This window comes from Peromyscus leucopus, chromosome X, assembly GCF_004664715.2.
Source record: "Peromyscus leucopus breed LL Stock chromosome X, UCI_PerLeu_2.1, whole genome shotgun sequence".
In the NCBI taxonomy this organism is placed as follows: Eukaryota; Metazoa; Chordata; class Mammalia; order Rodentia; family Cricetidae; genus Peromyscus; species Peromyscus leucopus.
The window spans coordinates 66884119-66905050 of NC_051083.1; positions in this window are offsets into that span (position 1 = coordinate 66884119).

A 20932-nucleotide genomic window follows, 5' to 3' on the forward strand; every position below is an offset into this window, starting at 1 on the left:
CAAGATCCAGCTATACCACTTTTGGGCATATACCCAAGAAATGCTCAATCATACCACAAGAGCACTTGCTCAGCTATGTTCATATCAGCATTGTTTGTAATAGCCAAATCCTGGAAACAACCTAGATGCCCTTCAACTGAAGAATGGATAAATAAATTGTGGCACATATACACAATGGAATACTACTCAGCAGAGAAAAACAATGACATCATACGGTTTGCAGACAAATGGATCGATCTAGAAAAAATCATCCTGAGTGAGGTGACCCAGACTCAGAAAGACAAATATGGTATGTACTCACTCATAGGAAGATGCTAGATGTGGAACAAGGATGACTGGACTGCTACTCACATCACCAGTGAGGCTACCTGGAAAACGGGACCCCAAAAAAGACATGGAGAAATGGATGAGATCTACATGAACAGCCTGGTCATGAGTGGGAACAATGAAGAGTGACGGTCGAGGGAAAGAGAGTGGGAGATCCTAGCTGGATCAAGAAAAGAGAGGGAGAACAAGAGTAGGAGACCATGGTAAATGAAGACCACATGAGAAGGGGAGGAAGCAGAGAGCTAGGGAGGCCCACGGAGATCCACAAAGATACCCCCACAAAAGACTGCTGGCAATGGTCGAGAGACGGTAGGAACTGACCTACTCCGGTGATGGGATGGCCAGACACCCTGTTAGTTGTGCCATAAACCCCATCCAAGGAAGGTCTGAGGAATCTGGATGCAGATATCCACGGCTGGGCCCCTGGTGGAGCACTGGGAGTCTAATTAGTGAGAAAGAAGAGGGTTTATATGAGCGAGAATTGTTGAAGCCAAGGTTGGATAAAGCACAGGGACAAATAACCAAATGAATGGAGGCACAGGATCTATGAACCAAAGGCTGAGGGTCCCCCAACTGGATCAGGCCCCCTGAACGGGTGAGACAGTCATTTGGCTTGATCTGTTTGGGAGGAAGCTGTGTGTTGGTGCCGGGTCCTGGGCTTGTTGCATGAGTTGGCTGTTTGAATCCTGGGACCTATGCAGGGACACTTGGCTCGGTCTGGGAGGGGGGGACTGGACCTGGCTGGACTGAGTCTACCAGGTCGATCCCGGTCCTCGCGGGAGACCTTGATCTGGAGGAGGTGGGGATGGGGGTGGGGTGGGGGGAGGGGGAGGGGGGGCGAGAGTGGAAGAACAGGGGAATCTGTGGCTATTATGTTGAACTAAATGATGTTGTAAAATAAATTTACTTAAAAAAAATAAATAAAATAAAATAAAAAAAATAAATGGAACTCAGAACAATCAGCCCAGGGGTGGTACCACTCACAGTGTGCTGAGTCTTTTCACCTCAGTCATTAGTCAAGAGTATGTCCCTATGGATTTGTGTACAGGTCAAACCTATAGAGGTATTTTCTCCATTGAAATTCTGTCTTCCCAAGTGATTCTATCTTGCATCAAATTGACAACAAAACAAAAAACAAACAACAACAACGAAAACTAACCAGCGCAGTGGGTCAACAAATTCCATTATCAAAGCAAGTTTGGAATTCTCACACAACTTTGATGAATCTCTAGGAAATTATGTTGAATAAAATAATCCAGTCTTCAGATTATATGCTGTATTTTCCACTTATGAGGTATGCTGGGATGGAGGGGATTATAGTTATGAAAAGGTAAAATTATGAATCTTTGATGTAATTGTTCTATGTCCTGACTATTTTGATGGCCATATAGGCATACATATAAGACAAAGTTTCATTGACCTGAATACACATATGGGAGTATACCTACAAAGGAATAATGGAAAACAGTCGAAAGATGAACAAAATCAATGAATAATATCAATGTGAATATGTGGCTTGTGTTAGTATGCATTATTTTGTAAGATGTTAACTTTAGGAGAAAATACATGAAGAGTGTCAGGTTCTCTGTAATATTTCTTCTCATTATATGTTATTGCGTAAGTATCTCAAACTAAAAGCTTTTAACATGAAACCAGAGTTCACAATTACATACAGTTTCATTATTAATTAAGGTAGATTCATTCAACGTTAAAACATTTCTTTTTATTTTCAACCTCTATAAGTTTATACTAAGTTGACAGAAAGAAATCCAAACTTAAGTTTGAAAACTTTAGTTATTTCAAATGGTTTTAGCACAAGAATTTTCTTTAGATTATTTGATACATTTCAATGAGAAATATTTTTGTGAAAGTGGCTATTAATGAGTAGTCAATAAACACTAGTTAAGTGCCAGGCATACATCATCTCATTCTCATAGGATATCTATAGGATAAGAAGTACTCTTTTCTATATGTAATACATAAGTAAATTGAGGCTCTGGGAAACTAAAGAAAATTTCCAGTTGTAGCTGGTAATGAGTAGTAAATTCACCCTTCTGTCCTATTCTAAATGCAGTTCTTTTAACTAGTATGCTTTAATGTTAGTTCTAGCCATTGACTATTAAAGGACTGAGGAAGACCACCACACTTTTTATATAATTTGTTATAAAACTCTAGTACTGTGATTCATTAGAGAAAAAATTAAGAGTTTATCAGGTGTTCACATGTTTTGTATTAAACATAGAGTGGTATAATTGCAGCATATTTAGTAATAGGAAATATCCAACATCAAGTTTACATTAAAATAATGCATAAAGCCATAAGATTATAAAGCATAAAATATAGCAATATCGGTTAAAAAATTAAACAGAACTGATCGCTAAACAGAAGTGTTACCTGAAAACTAGACACTACTTTTGTTAATGCAAGAATTAAATAGTTAACACAACCATAAAAATATGCAATCACCTGCCAACTGAGTTTAGTTGTGCTATCATGCCTACTTGGTACTTAATCTTCGTGCTTTTAAAAATAAGACATTGTTAAAGATAACAAAACACTGTTAGTTTACATATGAAAAAGAGATGTTTCCCTTGAGGGAACATATATCTATCTCTAATAAAATAAATTATTCTTGAGAATTAATATATAGCATAAAACTAATTTTGGTGAATTCTAAACAGATACAAATAGCATCCTACAATTGATGAACTTTCCCCAAATTTAGGGAAAATGATACTTCAATATATCATATAAGGCTGTAACCACTTCAAAAACTTTTCCCAATCATGTGATTCCCATTTGCCTTTTTTAAGTTGCTTTCACTTTGCCCCATAGAAAATTAAAATTATTTGGTTGATCTTTATTCAGGTTTTTGAAATGTGTTGTAATAAGAAATGAAACATCATTTGACATGGTTTAAAATAATATGTCGTCTGAATAGAGATAAAGGTACCTCCTCTGTGTTCTTTTAGGGCCAATGGAACAAAATCAATTCATGAGTGAAACAAAAAAATTCCTATAGTTCTTGTAGATATTAAATGTTTAATTAAATGTCACTGTGCTAATAACCATATTTGCTATATGTGTTTTAATTATGCCATTGGGGAGTAAGAATCTTAAATAATTTAGAAGCAACTAAAGAATGACATTGACATTGTGATAATAAATTTTCTTTATTGTTGCTTTAGTGAGCACAAATATACCATGAGAAAAGTAAATTACAATGAAATTCCAACTCAACAAAACAGAAAAACTAAGTGTTAGAAGACAACAAACACTCAAAACCTTATACACCATAATACCTTCAGAGCACTATACTTTACACGATCATAGAATATCTCCTGTTGGGAAAGTACTTACACTTTAATGGAATTATCAATGAATGCACTAAAATAAAACTTTCCGCATACAGCTAGCTAGATTTTGTGAGCTTAAGTATATCTTTCATTGTAATTTGTTGGAATTTTGGAATCTCCACAATCCTTCTTTGCTTACAATAAATGGTCCTTTAATTTTTAAGGTCATTTGTGGTAACTGTCCTTGCAAGCAAACTCTCCTCAATCAATTAGATGTGCTGTTTAGTCTGCTTCAGTTGCTGGGGTGACCCTAAGCAGGAGATCAGTCGTTTTTCAATTCATGTTTTTCATCAAGTAGACATAGCTTTGAAATATTAAAAATAAGTCCACTAATGTAAAAGATACATTTACATCACTGTATTAAAATGTTTCATTTAAAAATGCAACCCAGGGTATAGGTTTTACAATTGTAAAAATAGTGCCTAAATTTTATTAAATTACAAATATTTGAATCAACTCAATAAATTTCTTAGGTTCAAAAAATAAAATGATAAAAAGAAACTAAAATATTTATTTTTTACAAAGTTCATCTTAGAAATACTGTATACTTAAATGTACCATAAAAATCTCACATATTAGAAGACCATGTTTTCATCATCACATTAACATTGAAGTTGAACAGTTGGCAATGTCATTCAGGATCTGAAGTGGAAAAGTATATTGTGTCTCCTCAAAGAGGTGCTTGCTGAGAGTTTACTATAATGAAAAAAGTTTCTTGACTGCTTTCAATTTCAAAGGAATCTTAGCAAATGTTCAAATGGTATTTAAAAGAATGCCACATTAAAGACTAATATATATATGTATATATATAATATGTGTATGTATATATTGTTATATTATATAACTATGTTTTATATTGTATAAGTAAAATTTATTGAGCCGATTCAAACATTTGTGCTTTAATAAAGTTTAGGCATTATTTTCATAAAGTATGTGCCCTGGGTTGAATTTTTAAATGAAACATTTTAATATAGTGATGTATTATATATTTAAATATGTATATGAATGTATATTCAAATGCAATAAAAGTACAAAATACAGCCTGATTATCATTTATCTCTTTGGACTGATGTATTAATTTCTCCTGGAACCAAGCACTTGTATTATTGAAAATAGAAGTGACTAATGAAATAACATAATTAAGCAATTGTACTAAGTGCAAAAAGAATGCTGTCTGAAAATATAGCCTTTGTTTTCCCACCAATCATCTGTTTTATCATTGTCTTTTGCTTAGTTTTGTTTTGTTTTGTTTTGGTTTTCGACATAGGGTTTCTCTGTGTAGTTTTGGTGCCTGTCCTGGGTCTCGCTCTGTAGACCAGGCTGGCCTCAAACTCATAGGGATCCACCTGGCTCTTCCTCTCAAGTGCTGGGATTAAAGGTATGTGCCACCACCAACCGGCTTATCATTGTCTTTAAAGAGTGGTAAAATTAAGCTGCCTAATTTCTTGCACTTTTAAAAGTATGATTGGCATTTTCTTACTTTGTACACAAGAGAAAAACATCTGAAATCTGTTGGCCTCTCATGAAATAAAATTCTCAACAAACCAGTTGTCTCATGGATCATGTTTACTAAAAGGTCTTTCCAGGATTTGGTAGGACACTGAGCAATAAGTCGGAAGCTTTGATTGCAAGGCCACAGACGACTCCTGTGATTTGGCTTCCTAAGGAGTCTGGGAGAAAGTCTTGTTGAAAACTAGAATAAGAGAAGAATGGAAGAGAAGGGCTAAAGGGAGAGACAACTAATTCTAAAGGTCATTTGAAAACCATATGGAAGTCTATTATTGTAGAAGCTTACACACACACACACACACACACACACACACACACACACACACGCAAAATGAGTCTAAATGGAGACAGAGGTCAACTGGAAATCTTTTGCTACCAAACAAAACCTCCAGTGGCAGGAAGGGGTTATTTATATCTTGTTGAGTTGTCCAAAGGAACCCCAGAGAAACCCTCAAACACCAGGAGGTATTGCCAAGATTTTTGGTTACTCTCTATGACCCTCTTGATGAGACAACACTTACATATGTCAACAGACAAAGAAATCTAGCTGGTGTCTAACTAGGAGTTTCATCCATCCTGACTAGTGTTTGTGTACTGGAAGATACTCTGCATATTATCAGCAAGAAAAGTAATCATCAGTATCTCCCAGCTACAATCTTGAAATGTACAACAGTAACCTGCCATACATGTATATGTATATACACATATACATATATGTATATGCATATATATGCAAATATATATGCTGGTGCAACAGTGGCGTAAATGTTATGGGAGTAACTAACCACTTTCTGATTGGATTTAAGACCCACTCCATGAGATGGAATCCATAGTTGACACTAGTAAAATGGCCAAGATCTTAGATAAGATACATTGTGTGCTTAAGGGAAACCCTAATACTAATATTATTATTATTATGCTAAAGGATGATGGCAATAAAATGACTCCTAGTGACTTTCTACTACACCCATAGATCAGTGTCTCACTCAACCTTCATCAGAGCAGCTTCTTACAGTAAATGCCAACTAACACAGAGACCCATAACTAGACTGTGCAGAAAGTGTGAGATTTTGGAGCACTCAGTTCTAAATGAGATGTCTTCATTAGAGCCCTCCTCTCCTCAAGGCTCGGTGATTTATGTGGAAAAGGAGGCAGAAAGGTTCTAAGAAGCAGAGATAATGGATGAATCAAAGGGAACAGTGTCTTCCAGACACAACAGGATGGATGCACATATGACCTCACAGAGATTGTGGCAACATACATAAGATCTGCACAAGTTCAAGCCAGACAAGATCACAGAACTGAGAGGGAGAGGTGGACCCTCTAAACAAGAAGCTATCTATAATTGACACCTGCTCGAAAAGGGAAAAACATAGTTTCATTGGGTATATTGACAGCACCTCAAGCCTGTAGAATGATGGCAGAATTTAGAAATTCCATACTTTCTGATGTCTCAGTTTTCTGATCCTTTACTTTCTACTTTCCCCAAAGGTTCTGCAACTATAGCTATTGCTGGCTCACTACATTTAAATATCTCTGAGCCTTGATTATTTCATCTGCATAATGGGGAGGAAGAAGTTACCTAAATCATTTTGCCAATATGAGATTGCACAGAGCATATAAAAATTGACATGGTCTAAGCTTCAAATGCAATGCTAGTTGGTTGTTGTTAGAAGTCACACATCTGAGCCTGGTGTTTCCTCAGAATGTCATCAAAGTGACCTGGACTTGGTCTGGAAAACCAAGATCTTCTCATGTTTTGAACTGCTTCTCCAAATATTTTTGGTAGGACCCATCAGGAGTTGATTATACCTTCTGGCATTGCCTATTCACATCAGATACATCCAGTGCTTTTTATGCCCATAGGTGTGCTAAAGCAAGGTCTGGCAAGCTCCCCTCACCCATTGATTACCAGATTCTGTTGTATGTTAGAGACTGGTCACTCAGAACACTTCACCCTAAAGATCAAAAGTGAATGATCAGCTACTACCTGGCTGTGAGGACCTGGAAAGTACTATGAACTCAAAAAGGACATCAGAGGGAGGACGAGGTCACAATTGTTTCCAGTTTCTCCAGCGGAGATGTTAGCCTCTTCAGCTCCATTGGGTGGTAACCCACCACCAGCAGGTTCTTGCACAAAGCCATTTTCCTGAACACCCACTAAAGAGACATTTAAAAGCTTCCAGAATGGAGTTTTTCCTGTGATGGGACTCTCATCCTCTCCCTAATGCTTGTTGCTCACAGGCACACACACACACATACACACACGCACGCACGCACGCACGCACGCACGCACATGCACTGTTTCATTCATAATAATTTTCATGTGCATTCTCACAGAAGAAAAATAGTTACAAATTTCTTTATTTTGCTTGGGAAGTGATCAGATCTGGTTGGTAATTGCCTGCCTGATCAAGAGCCATTTCCTTCATGGTTAACCAAACATTGGCTCCACTCAGCTGGGCCCGTTTTAAATATCACCAAAAGTGAATAGCTCCAATTACTACAGGAAACACATTTCCCGACATGAAACAAGGACCAGAAACAGATTTGTCCGTGTCTCAAAATGCACGTCATTTCAAGGAGAAGCAGGCATGTTATTCCTTTAACCGCTGAACCCTCTATCCCTTGCTCCCATATACACACAAGCTCCACAACACACACACACACACACACACACACACACACACACACACACACACACACACACTTTAGGAATTGTGAAAGAACTCAAAAATTTTGTTTCTGAATTCCCTATGAAAATGTCTGGAACTTTTTTACAGTGATACCTCATCTTAAAATTGAAAAAAAAAATATCATGGGAAGTCAAACAGGAAGCAAAGCTCCCCTTACACTTTCCTTGGAGGAAAAGAGAAATAGACATCAGAAAAAAAATTACTTTAGAAAGTATTATACGTCTCTTTAGATATTGATTATTGTCAGAGGAAACAGTTCAGACAAATCTTAGATTTGTTGGAGACTGACAGAATTGGAAACTTTAAGAATTCAAGCATCCATTTACAGATCTTTCATGCATCCCATCCTCACAATTTGGTGCCTAATTTTGGTAAAGCTATTAATAGCCCTCTTTGGTCACTAGATGCCATCTAAGGACCATGAACTTGCATTATCTGATTCAGGGATTTTATTCAAGAGACCTCTTACTATAACAGTGACACAGGATTCAGCTGTGGTGTAAACAAATGCCAGATGACAGAAATTGTCCTCCTTCCTTGAAGAAATGTGCTACTTCCAGTAGTTTAAGAAATAGAAGTAAGAGAGCCCAAGTTTGTGACTGTTAGTCTACACTAAGCAAGAATCTGTTTTCTTGGGGAGCTTCTCCAACTAAAGGAAAAAGTACTTGAAGTCACTGCGGATCACTCAGCTCTAGGCCATAGTACATTACAATTCTCTCTTAGTTGTCCTGAGGTGATGAACCTGACAGGGAAAAAATTGAAACAATATTCTGAGATATACTGAAAGAGAAACTTAAGGTTGTGAGTTCTGGGGACCTGAAGACTGAAGAGACATTAAGAGTCATCACACTTTCCAGGTCACAGGACCCACCAGGCCACCTTCTTGGGCTCACTGTGATTAAGTTGCTTGCTTGCTAAACAGCAAGAAGAGAGGATGTCTGGAATCAAGCTGCTAAACTGCTATTGATTGAGTCTTGAAAGAGATTTTCAACTGTAAATGCATATGTTTAGGATTGAAATGAGAACATTGCATTTTAAAGTCAATCCACATCTTATTCTGTTCGTTCAGTCCTTGGGAGGCACTACTCCCCCTTACATTTCCCTCTAGATATGTCAGCCTAAAGCTCAGAGAAGGGCACAGTCAGGCAAGGATGCAAAGGGAGACACAGAGAGGATGTCCTCCCAGCACCCCCAAAGCCCTGGAGGCTGAAATCATCTCATTGTGCTTGCATGGCTGACCTTGAGTCAAAGCAGGTTGAAATTGCTTGGAAGAAGGTCCCAGCAAGATCAGTTCTAGGAAGTAACAAATTTTGCTCCACCCACTCACTGCTGGAAAGAACTGCAAGTTCTCTTGTGCAGTTCACTTGTGCCCCGACTCTAGGCAGAGTGACCTCTGGGCTCCCAGAAGAGCTAGTGTGGGCATCTTTGAAGTGAAAGAGCTCAGTCTGAGACTCGTCCGGCATTACCATCATGAGCACACAGAGACCCACTGCTACTTCTTGCCTACCAGGTAAATTCCCCATACTTTCTCGCCAGGCTGTTGCTTTTTTTGGGGTGCCTTCTGCAAAAGTGTTCTTTATAGGCTCTGTCATCCCTCTTAGGTATCATTAGTCAAGTCTTTCAGGTTAGGAAGATTCAGCTGAAGTCAGACTTGGTGTCACATTCCTTCACCTGGAAACTGACAGATTTCCTGAAATCACTGCTTCCTAGAGCAGTGGTTCTCAACCTGTGGGTTGCGAGCCCTTGGGCAAACTTGTATCTCCAAAAATATCACACCACAATTCATAACAGTAGCAAAATTATAGTTATGAAGTAGCAATGAAATAATTTTATGGTTGGGGTCACCACAACATGAGGAACTGTATTAAGGGGTCACAGCATTAGGAAGGTTGAGAAGCACTGCCTCTGGGCTGGGACAGAAGGCACTGAAGCAGAGGAGATTATGCTTCCATTAAGTTAGGAATGCCAAAGTAAATTTAGAGGGGCTAGGTGTGAGAAGAGATACTTGTGCCTAACTAAAAAGTGAGAACTGTGGCTAACATGAAAGACTGTTAGCTTAGTGCTTAATATTGAGAGGTGACCTTGCAGGAAGTCTGTGAGCAATGATGTCTTCTTCACAGGCTCTTCCCTAAGGAGCCCTGGCTTGCTGAGCCAGAAGGGTGTGGTTTTTTTCTGTGCCCCTTTGTATGCACTTGCATCCACAAGGGGCAGCAGAGTTTGTCAAAGGATGTCTTTTATTTGTTCATGTTTTCTCTCAAGAGACCTTGAGTTCAGATACAGCAATTGTAACACACGCAGCCGCACACACACACATATATCCATCCTCCCCACACAAGAATACACACCAAATACACTTTTATTCAGACTAGTAAAAAATAATATAGAAAATACATAATAGTGGAAGGAACATTACAGTAGTTATTGTAGATTTGGCACAATCATTCCTTCATTCCCAGCTCTTCTGCCTGTTACTGAAAGAGCAAAGGGTACATAAAAATGGCAGAAAAAGAGAAATGTGGAAAATGAAAAATAAAATACATTAGGAAAGAGAGAGACAGAGACAGACAGAGACAGAGACACAGAGAGAGAGAGAACAATACATAGGAAAAGAAGAAAGAGAATGCCAGAAATTAAGAGACATAAAGAAACATGAAGGAGAAACCTCAAATAAGTAACAGGTATCAGTGAGATAAAGATAAGCAAATATACAGAAACAGAAAGGGACCATGAGGGATAAAGAAGAGGAATAGAGACCCACTGAGCATTCTGTCTGTGAGTACCACATCTGTAAGTCTGCTTTCTTGCTTCTGGAGAACTTGAGATAAACTGGAAGTCTTCAAACTGCAGTATTCCTCTCAAGCATGTTACAGAACTTCCTGTTCCCTCTACAGTAGTGACTTGAGTTAATCAGTACAATGCCCATAAAAGACAGCAAATTTGCATCAGATAAAAACACTATCACATTAAAAAAACAAGTTTCAGCCGGGCGGTGGTGGCGCACGCCTTTAATCCCAGCACTCGGGAGGCAGAGCCAGGTGGATCTCTGTGAGTTCGAGGCCAGCCTGGGCTACCAAGTGAGTTCCAGGAAAGGCGCAAAGCTACACAAAGAAACCCTGTCTCGAAAAACCAAAAAAAAAAAACAAGTTACATTCAGGAGCTAGAGATATGTGTTGCTGGAGGGCTTCTCTCCAGGTTTCCCAAGCCCCGCAGTCCCACAATCCATTTATAAAATAATCATTCAGACGCTTATATCACTTATAAACTGTATGGCCGTGGCAGGCTTCTTGCTAACTGTTCTTTTATCTTAAATTAACCCATTTTTATAAATCTATAGCTTGCCACGTGGCTGGTGGCTTACCGGCGTCTCTACATGCTCTTTTCCTGGCGGTGGCTGCAGTGTCTCCCCTCCTTCTTCCTGTTTCCCCAATTCTCCTCTCTCTTTGTCCCGCCTATACTTCCTGCCTGGTCACTGGCCATCAGTGTTTATTTATATAGAGTGATATCCACAGCACTTCCCTTTCTTCTTTTTTTAAAAAGGAAGGTTTTAACTTTAACATGGTAAAATTACATATAACAAAACAATTACCGAGCAAGAATTATAGTTACAATATTAAAGAAGATGTCCTATCTATCTTATATTTGTGAGTTTAAGGTTTTATATCTAACTTATCTTTTATCATAACTGAGGAAATTACGACTATCTAGTCTTCAACCACATCAAAGACCTGAGAAGGAACATAATGGTACCTGAGAAATGGTAGATGGATGCAAGCAACTTTCGGGAATCTTGCAAAAGTAGACCAAGACAGCTGGCAGCCTGGACAGTCACCTAATGTTTTTCAGCATTGTTGGTGCATTCAAATTGGCTACAGGCCTAGAGTATCTGACAGACCATTTTTAGAAGCAGGAATTTTAAGAGACCATCTTACCCTGTCTTGGCAGAGTACAGTGGTCGCTTTTCTTGTGTCCCGCTTGTCCAGAAAGGACAGCATTGCATTTGTACTGTCAGCCATCAAGGCAAGGGCAGTTCTTTGCCCAGTAGGCCATTTTGTGCCAAAAGACAAACTTCCAAATGGAAATGTCTTAGAAGCCCAACATTCTCTCGGGATCAATTGGTGCAGCCAGGAGCAATTGTGTCTCACGTCAACAGAATTCTAAGTTATTTAAATGCCATATTCTCTAGGTCTATGAAGTGTTTGAAGATTACCTATCTATCTGAAATATATCTATGTATACCTAGAAGACTTAACTAACATGGCTACAAATATGATTATCATAGATGACTAATTATTAATCTATTTTTAATTATCCATTACAATTTTAAATGAGTTACATAAACATAATATCTCAAACAAGAATAGAAATATATATATATACAGTATAACAAAATCAACTCCAAGTTTGTATCAATAAACTAAAATTTATACCAATGTAAAACATTTTAAACATAAACTAAAATCTATACCAATGTAAAACATTTTAAACATAAACTAAAATCTATACCAATGTAAAACATTTTAAACAAGTTGTTCTTTAAAAGTAGGTTCATTAATCTACCCTTTTATCTTATCATCTCCATATCCTATATATCCATATCATATCCCCTTTTCTTTTTTAGAAAGAGATCACATTTATAATCAACCTGTTTTAAATAAAAATATTGGTTTTTCTCTGTCCCACACCAGAGGGCTCTTCTGATTTGGGACACAAGAATCACTTAACCATTTTTTTTTTTTTTAAAGCAATATGTCTGGGTTTAGAGGGGGAGTGAGCCAATTCCACCTCTAAAGCCAGCTTGGTATATTTGGGAATTTGGGCGTAGCATCTCTTACTACTTCCTGCTGGAGGGGGGCGCTGTATCTTATGGGGATGCAAAGAAAATTTTAGGCCTGTGGGTAGTCCGTGAGGCTGTATTGTGTGAACCAGTTGCCTTGAAACCGATCTGGATGTTGGATCATCTGGGCCATGGTGTCATCGGAGTCCTTTCAGGGGGTCTTGGCTGGTGAAACCTGATGTATCTTAATCTGGAACAAGTCCACAGCCTCTGGCTTTCTGTGGAAACAAAAGCAGAACCTCTTTTTTAAAGCAACATATCCTTAAATCCAAATTTTGAAGTCAAGTTACCTTTAAAATATACATATTGGTTTAATTCAACATCTTTTTGATCAAATGTTTTTTTGTAGTTAAAAATCCCAAAGACAACACAATCCAGATTGTCTGTGTAATATTCATCTTTACGTGTCTTTTTACATTAATTTTTTGTCTCTTTCAAGCCTACGTATATTTTACACACATTGTAAACGATGTTATCTGAATCAGTCTTTTTGTGAGCCTATTGCTTTAAACTGCATCCTTCTAAGCCTGAAACAGCGCTGTGGCTGCTGGCTCCGCCACTTCAGCTTCCCAACATGGCAGTGGTACGTTTTCCGCCAGCTCTGGGAGTCATCAAGTCTCAGAAATAGTGGGTCTAAGCTTTTATCAAAGCAGCATGTAGCCCAGAAACCTCTTTTTTTTTTTTTTTTTTTTTTTTTAAATACTAGTAAAGACTAAATCTACCACACAGCTTAATTTGCCGCTGGCAGATGCCTCATTTCCGCCATACTGCCGGTCAAACGCACCCGCCAGGAACCCGCCAGTGTTCAAACCTGCGTTTTGCGGCGTCTAGCTGCTCATATGAGACAAGAAGCAGGAACCTGGTTTTGGCTCTGTTTAGAATTGATTATTAAATATTCTCAGGTTTAAGGTGGAAACTCGAGCCGTTGGGTGCCATTTGTAGCTGGAGGGCTTCTCTCCAGGTTCCCCAAGCCCCGCAGTCCCACAATCCACTTATAAAATAATCATTCAGACGCTTATATCACTTATAAACTGTATGGCCGTGGCAGGCTTCTTGCTAACTGTTCTTTTATCTTAAATTAACCCATTTTTATAAATCTATAGCTTGCCACGTGGCTGGTGGCTTACCGGCGTCTCTACATGCTCTTTTCCTGGCGGTGGCTGCAGTGTCTCCCCTCCTTCTTCCTGTTTCCCCAATTCTCCTCTCTCTTTGTCCCGCCTATACTTCCTGCCTGGTCACTGGCCATCAGTGTTTATTTATATAGAGTGATATCCACAGCAGATATGGTGCAGCAATCAAGTGCACTGGCTGCTCTCCTAGAGCTTCTGAGTTCAATTCCCAGCAACCATGTAGTGGCTCACAACCATCTATAATGGGATCTGGTGCCGTCTTCTGGCATGCAAGCATACATGCAGACAGAACACCCATACATAAAATATATAAATAAAATAAAATAAAATTTCATTCAAGACTGACTTTAAAATGTTTATAATACCAAAACAAAATAATGATGAAAGGTAGGTAGAACATCAGTCAAGAAAGAAATCATCACTTTATAAATATCTTCATAATTATGAGTAAAATATGCAGTAATTTTCACAGAATACACAGACACAAACACAAATAGCTATTCAGATTTTTTTATTCTGTCAAAACAAGTAAGGTGAATTAAAACATAACGAAATACTCTAGTCAGGGCTGGAGGAATGGCTCAGCAGTTAAGATCAACTATTGTTCTTCCAGAACACTTGAATTCTATTCCTAGTGCTCAACTGAGGCACCTCACAGCTGCCTGTAACTCCAGCCCTATGGGATTCAGCCTCCTCTTCTGGACATCACAGGCACCTGCCCTCACATGTAGGTACTCACACACATATACACACCCACATATATAACTAAAAATAATAACAACAATATTACTAGATCTTTAAAAATGAAATACTGTAGTTAAGGAGACAAGGGGAGATGTCAAACAGATGGCTGTTAGACAAGGAAGGGATGAAAATGTATATGCCTGCCATTGAAAATGAGGGGAAGTTTAACAACCATGATGCATACACAGAGGACCTGGTGCAGAACCATGCAGGCCCTGTGCTTGCTGCTTCAGTCTCTGAATTCATATGAGCCCTGCTTAATTGATTTAGGGATACTTGTTCTCCTGGTGTCCTCCATCCCCTCTGACTCTTAAATTCTTTCTGCTTCCTCTTCCATGGGACTCCCTGAGCTCTGAGGGGAGGGATTTGATGGAGACATCCCATTTAGAGTTGTTTATTCCAAGGTCTATTTATATCTTTCAGCTTAGCATTTATGAGACTCCTGGGTCTCTGATTCTTGTGCCTACTCTTGGGCTCTTCTCCTTCTGTTGGTTTACCTTGTTCCACTTAAATGTAGTGGTTTTTGTCTTATCTTACTATATTTTATATTGTTATGTGTTATTCTATTGTCTTAGAAACCTGTTCTTTTCTAATGAGAGTCAGAAAGGGAATGGCTCTGGATGGGAAGGGTGGGGCAGGAACTGGGAGGAGAAAAGGGAGGGAAAACTGTAATTAGGATATATTGTATGAGAACATAATTTATTTTCAATAACAGAGGAAAATAAAATAGACAAAGAAAAAGAAAGTTTAACAGCCAAGATATAAAATATTGAGTAGTCATTAGTTCAGGTTGACATTTGCAAAATGCATGTCCATGTGATAAAATAGATTAGAAGCACTATCTGAAATGAGTTGTGACTATTGATACCAATTGCTTTAATGTTTACTAAAATACTAGCACATTGAATCCTGTAATCCAACTATTTATCTAAGTGTCATTTGCATAACTGCATTGAAAAATTAAAAACAATCACCCTCCATGAGCAATATGCAAGCATAATTTCAACAATTATGGATACACTATCATAAAATACAAAGTTGAATGTTCCAACAATCTAGCAACATTATTGGTAATGTCACATGAGTCATGTGTTAGGCTGGAGACACAAAGGCAGAGGTTTGAGAAGTGGCAGTCATTTTACTGAGATGATTTACTAAGGTAATTTTTAAAAATATTCTAAGTCAGCAATAATCAAGTGAAGTGTTTTCAGGGTATATATTGTAGCACAAAATTTTCAATGCTAACACACATACCCATCATTTTTGCTCTTTCTTCCTCTTCTTTTTTTTAATCTAGGAATTCAATTTGGTAAATACAAAGAGTATATTCTTGCTTCTTTTCAGTGGTTCCTCTGATATAACTCTCCATAATTACCTTTATTGCTTTATTACTGACAGTTTTTGGTACCTAGGATATTCTGACTTGAACGTTTACTTCAAGCAGGAATGTTTATCTAGTTGTGTAAAAAAACTTGTAAAGGAAGACAGTGGGTAAAAGTAAGCATAACTTCAGCGTTAAGCATAGTCACTGTAGATGTCTACCTACATTTAATATTTTGATAGACTTAAGGGAAACACTTCATCCTCCCACTGTTGTAGATGCTAGGTATTGCTGAGCTCTAATCCAATGAAGATCATTATTGAGATATGGAAGGAATCCACTTAAACCTTATTCACTTGCCCTGAGCATGATGGAGTGGAGTAATACATTAAGGAGTGAGAATATACTAGAATACCTAAAGAAGGGAGTTCTAGAGATTACAAAGGCATAAGATTTGGTGGACTACAGCCTATGGTGTGACTGTTTCCTTCTTCGTGGCAGGTCTGGTTCATGCATGTTTAGATTAGACAAGGTTAGAGGAAAATGGCCCACTGATTTGGAGTCAGGGTTTGGACTGTGTTGCTTGCATATAAAATAATTTGGTGAAAAGTTATGTGTAACAGAATTATAAAAGTATATTTTCCCCTAGCTTTAGAGAAATGAAACGATTCTTCACAAAATCTTCCAATAATTCGTTATTGGAATAAACTTGGTATATTCCTTTTCAAGTGACCTTTGCTGGCCATATTTTTGATATCCCTGCAGTTTTGTTGGTTTGCTCTTTGACTTATGTGCTGAGGATTGAACATAGGACCCTGCACATGCTAAGACCTAAACTTTGACTTCACACAGCAATATTGTATTAATAAAATAGTTGTATACATTTTTGGAATACAAGATGATGTTTTGATACATATACACAGTCAGCACTTGTTATTGTAATAGTGCCAATAGAGCAACAGAGTGGTAACTTAAAAAGTGTAGATTTGATTCAGGTTTGATGTTTTAATGAGTGAAGACTGAAAGATGTAAGACTCACAGTTATTAATTGTGTACATCATGCCTACTCCTAAAAGAGCTGAAATGAACAGACAATACCTATTCTTGCAGTTACTCAGATAATTATATAATAGAGCAACCTGTGTGTTCATTTTCTTCTTTTCTCTTATCCATTGACTTTGTCTGAAATTATTCAAGGATAAAATTATCCTTAGGGTTCTGAGGACAAAAGTGCTAACAAGAAACTAAGAAATCTGGTAACTTTAAGTGATGAGTTAAGTGAAAAAAGAGTTATATGGCTTTGAGTATTAGAAATACAATGAGCCTAAGCCTAATGTTCTATTATCATAAGAAAGCCTTCAGTAGTTGTTAGTAATAAAACATAATTAAATTTAATAGAATAACTTTTCCTTCAGCTAAGTTTCCATCTATCCCCTCGAGAAGAACATAGCTAGTAAGGATAAGAACTTATCTCCCCTCTCTGTTCTCTAACTCTCCCTAGGAACAAAGATGACAATGTTTTCCATGCATAACTCATATGCTCGCCCAACTCAATTGTTAGACTAATAAGCTCACAGAAGTTCTTGAGAGATCATACCAAATTAATACAAACCAGATACTGAAAGATCCACTGTGAGAATTTATTTAATATTTGTTAGGGCAGTTTCCTCAAATCCCTGGAGTAAGAACACAGTTATATGTTACTGGCTTATCATTTACAAATCCATCTAATTATGTGAGACTATACACTTGCATTGCATTGATAGAATACCAAAATATTATTACAAAAGCAAAGTTAATGAAGTCAAATTATGTGTTCTATTAGACATATTTCCCATGGATTTTGGAAACCCAAATGTAGTATTTTCGTTTCATCCATTGATTTTAATTATTTAAAAAGTTTACAATTTAAGAATGATTAGTCTTAACATAGCTGATCTTTTGAATCTGATGTAAGTTGTGGGTTTTAACATTGGCCTGGATCTCTTCTCCTAGGGGTAGGCTCAATTTACAGATGTATAGCTGATACAAAGACTAACACATTCTTGAAATTAACTTTTCTTTTCTCTTTAATGTTGAACACAGGTATGAACCCTGATTTAGGCATTGGGCTAAGTTCTTTACAGAAATTATTTTACTTGACCTTCTGATAGATCTTCTCTCTTACAGAAACATAGGCTATGGCCAACAAAAAGATTTCTGTAAGTCACTCAGAGGGTAGTATAGTCAGAATTTGAATTAAAACAATGTTAACCCAAAGTCTGTCTTGTTACACCTTCAGCTTTATCCCCATTTGTTATCAGATTCCTGGGAGATCAGGTAGGAACTCAGATTACTCACTGAAGATTCTAGTTTGTATTGGAAGTTTACAATCCTCAGAGATTCAACAATTTAGGAGTTCCTTATCCCTAAAACTACTTTTGTTGTAAAAGAAGAAAGAGGAAAGGAAGACCTTGGCATCAGGGTGATCTTCCAAAAACCTTGTCAAAGTGAATATAGTTTTTTCAGGATTTCTTCTGTCTGTAAGTGATGAAAAGTCATCTGAAACTCACTTAAGCAAACAAGGATGCCTTCCTGTTTTATGTAATTTAGCAAGTACAGGAAATGTTGAATTTGGGTACTCAAATGACATGATGGGGCCGCCCATATCTGACAATTCTTGCCTGTGCTTTCCCAAGGGTTCATTCTAGATAAAAAAAAAAAAAAAAGTTGTGAAGAGGTGGATCTTGTGTCTGATTCACAGTCTACAAGGTTGTAACTTGCTGTGGGATGATTTGTATGTCCTGTGGGAGCCCTTCTTGGGTTCTTTGTGGCGTTACCCAGCAGGTCCGTATAGAGGATGATTAGGACCATGGGCCTGAGTGCAGGTGTTTGAGATGGTCTGCACTTGGCTGTGCTGGGGGATGGTCTGTATGTCAAGTTGTTCTGATTGGTTAATAAATAAAACCTGATCGGCCATGGCTAGGCAGGAAAGATAGGCGGGACTAACAGAGAGGAGAAATAAAAGGACAGAAAGGCAGAAGGAGACGCTGCAGCCGCCACCATGACCAGAGAGGCTGCAGCCGCTGCCATGACCAGCAGCATGTGAAGATGCCGGTATGCCACCAGCCACGTGGCAAGGTATAGATTTATGGAAATGGACTAATTTAAGCTATAAGCACAGTTAGCAAGAAGTGACAAAGATTTGTCCTGACTGTGGGCAAGGCGGAAAACTCTAGCAACAGTAACTACATAAAAACATCATAATATAATGGAGTGAAAAATCAAGGGAAAGAGAGAATAACAATTGAAGGAAGCAATCTCCATCAAGACATTGCTTGTGCTTCTGCTAAAAAGTAACATTAGGTGTCCAGTCAGGCTCCAAGTTCTAAATTTATTATATAGTATCTGTATGAAAATACAGACAGACATATATATCACATATATGTGAAATAATTCTCTCCAAATGAAGAGCGAGAGTGGAAATATCTTCACATATAAGTTTGGTATCAAAGTTTTAGTTAGTAAGTACTGCAGAACCCAGGATACTACTCTAGGTAGACTTAGTTCCCTTAAATATAAGGTTTTTTTTTTCATGTACATACACTTGCCTAGAAGCAACATTTTCATACTTTGTGTCATAAAAACTTTAACAATGTACCTGTTTATCATTATTAAAAGGTATTACAGTGTTTGGTAGAGATACAAATTACTTTTCTATATTTTAGATACAAATATCGTATTCAAGAATAATTATAATAAATCATATGCCCTTTAATGAATATTTATCTTTAAGTATACAATCCTCCATTTTTCACTGCCACGCCATGACAGAGAATCTGCTTTGAAGGATCTTATGTGTTCCTGAAGTAAACCTAGGGTGTACAGAAAGGAGACTTCTATGTATAGATAGAGTATACATAGTGGATTGTCCCTCAAGCCCCCAGGACTCAGCAGCTCTGAACATGAGCAGCCCAGCAGATTGCAAAGCTGGTCCTGCCATGCTTGATTCTTGTAAACACAGGGTAACAAGAATTACTTGCACCTTAACCCAGCAAACCTGAGCAAGAGTGGAGCTACATTTTTGTCAGTGTAATGTCATCAGATAATTACTAAAATGGGAAAAGGAAAGGTTTAGGTTACACAAATACGAAAGTTCTGGATGACTAAATTACGTGCATATAATAAATATTAAAGAAGACATTTCTTGTAATACAGGAACTTTTATTCCAAGGTATGCTATTTCCTTGGTTAAAGAAGATCATATCATGGTAGACAGTGTGAAATACTAGAGCTGACATTGTAACAAACATCCTTTATCTAACTTCTATAGAGATCTCTTCAAAACCTCTAGTAAGCAAAGCTTCCTTTGCTATACAAAGCAGTGCTCTGCCTCTTAGAAACAAAATGAGTCAGGTTCAAAAGCAGGAAAATTCTAAGACAAGGGAGACAAATAATTGAAATGCTATACAGCTGTTAGCAGACTAAAATTAACCAATAAACTCTTGTCTTTTCTGTTTCTGAACTGTACCTTTTAGATAAGAACATACAACAGTATATATATATATATATATATATATATATATATATATATATATATATTCTGAGTAAGAATGAATAACAAATATTCTGCCTCTGGATTTTAATAGATTAAAGAAATGTTCATGAGTTGTGGCAAAGATTATATCCAGTCCTGTATGTTTTCAATCCAAATACTTTGTATATTGAAATTCTCCTTGCCCTATTTGCTTTACTCTGCATACGCAGGATAAAGGTAATTGTCTTCCAAGCTCTGTACTCGATCATACCCTTCAGTAGCATTCAGTCTACAAGGAAGTCTTTGCCATGGCATCTAACATCATTAGAGTACTTTAACCTATACTCCGTTATCTAAAAATGTCCTCCCCATAGCTGAATGACCCACCACTGCTTTAACAATTGTCCCATGGAAAATCTAAGCTTGCAGTTACATAGTTGAAATTGAAATGCTGTGAAGGTCTTTCATTCTTAAACTCGCTATTGGGATAATATACATT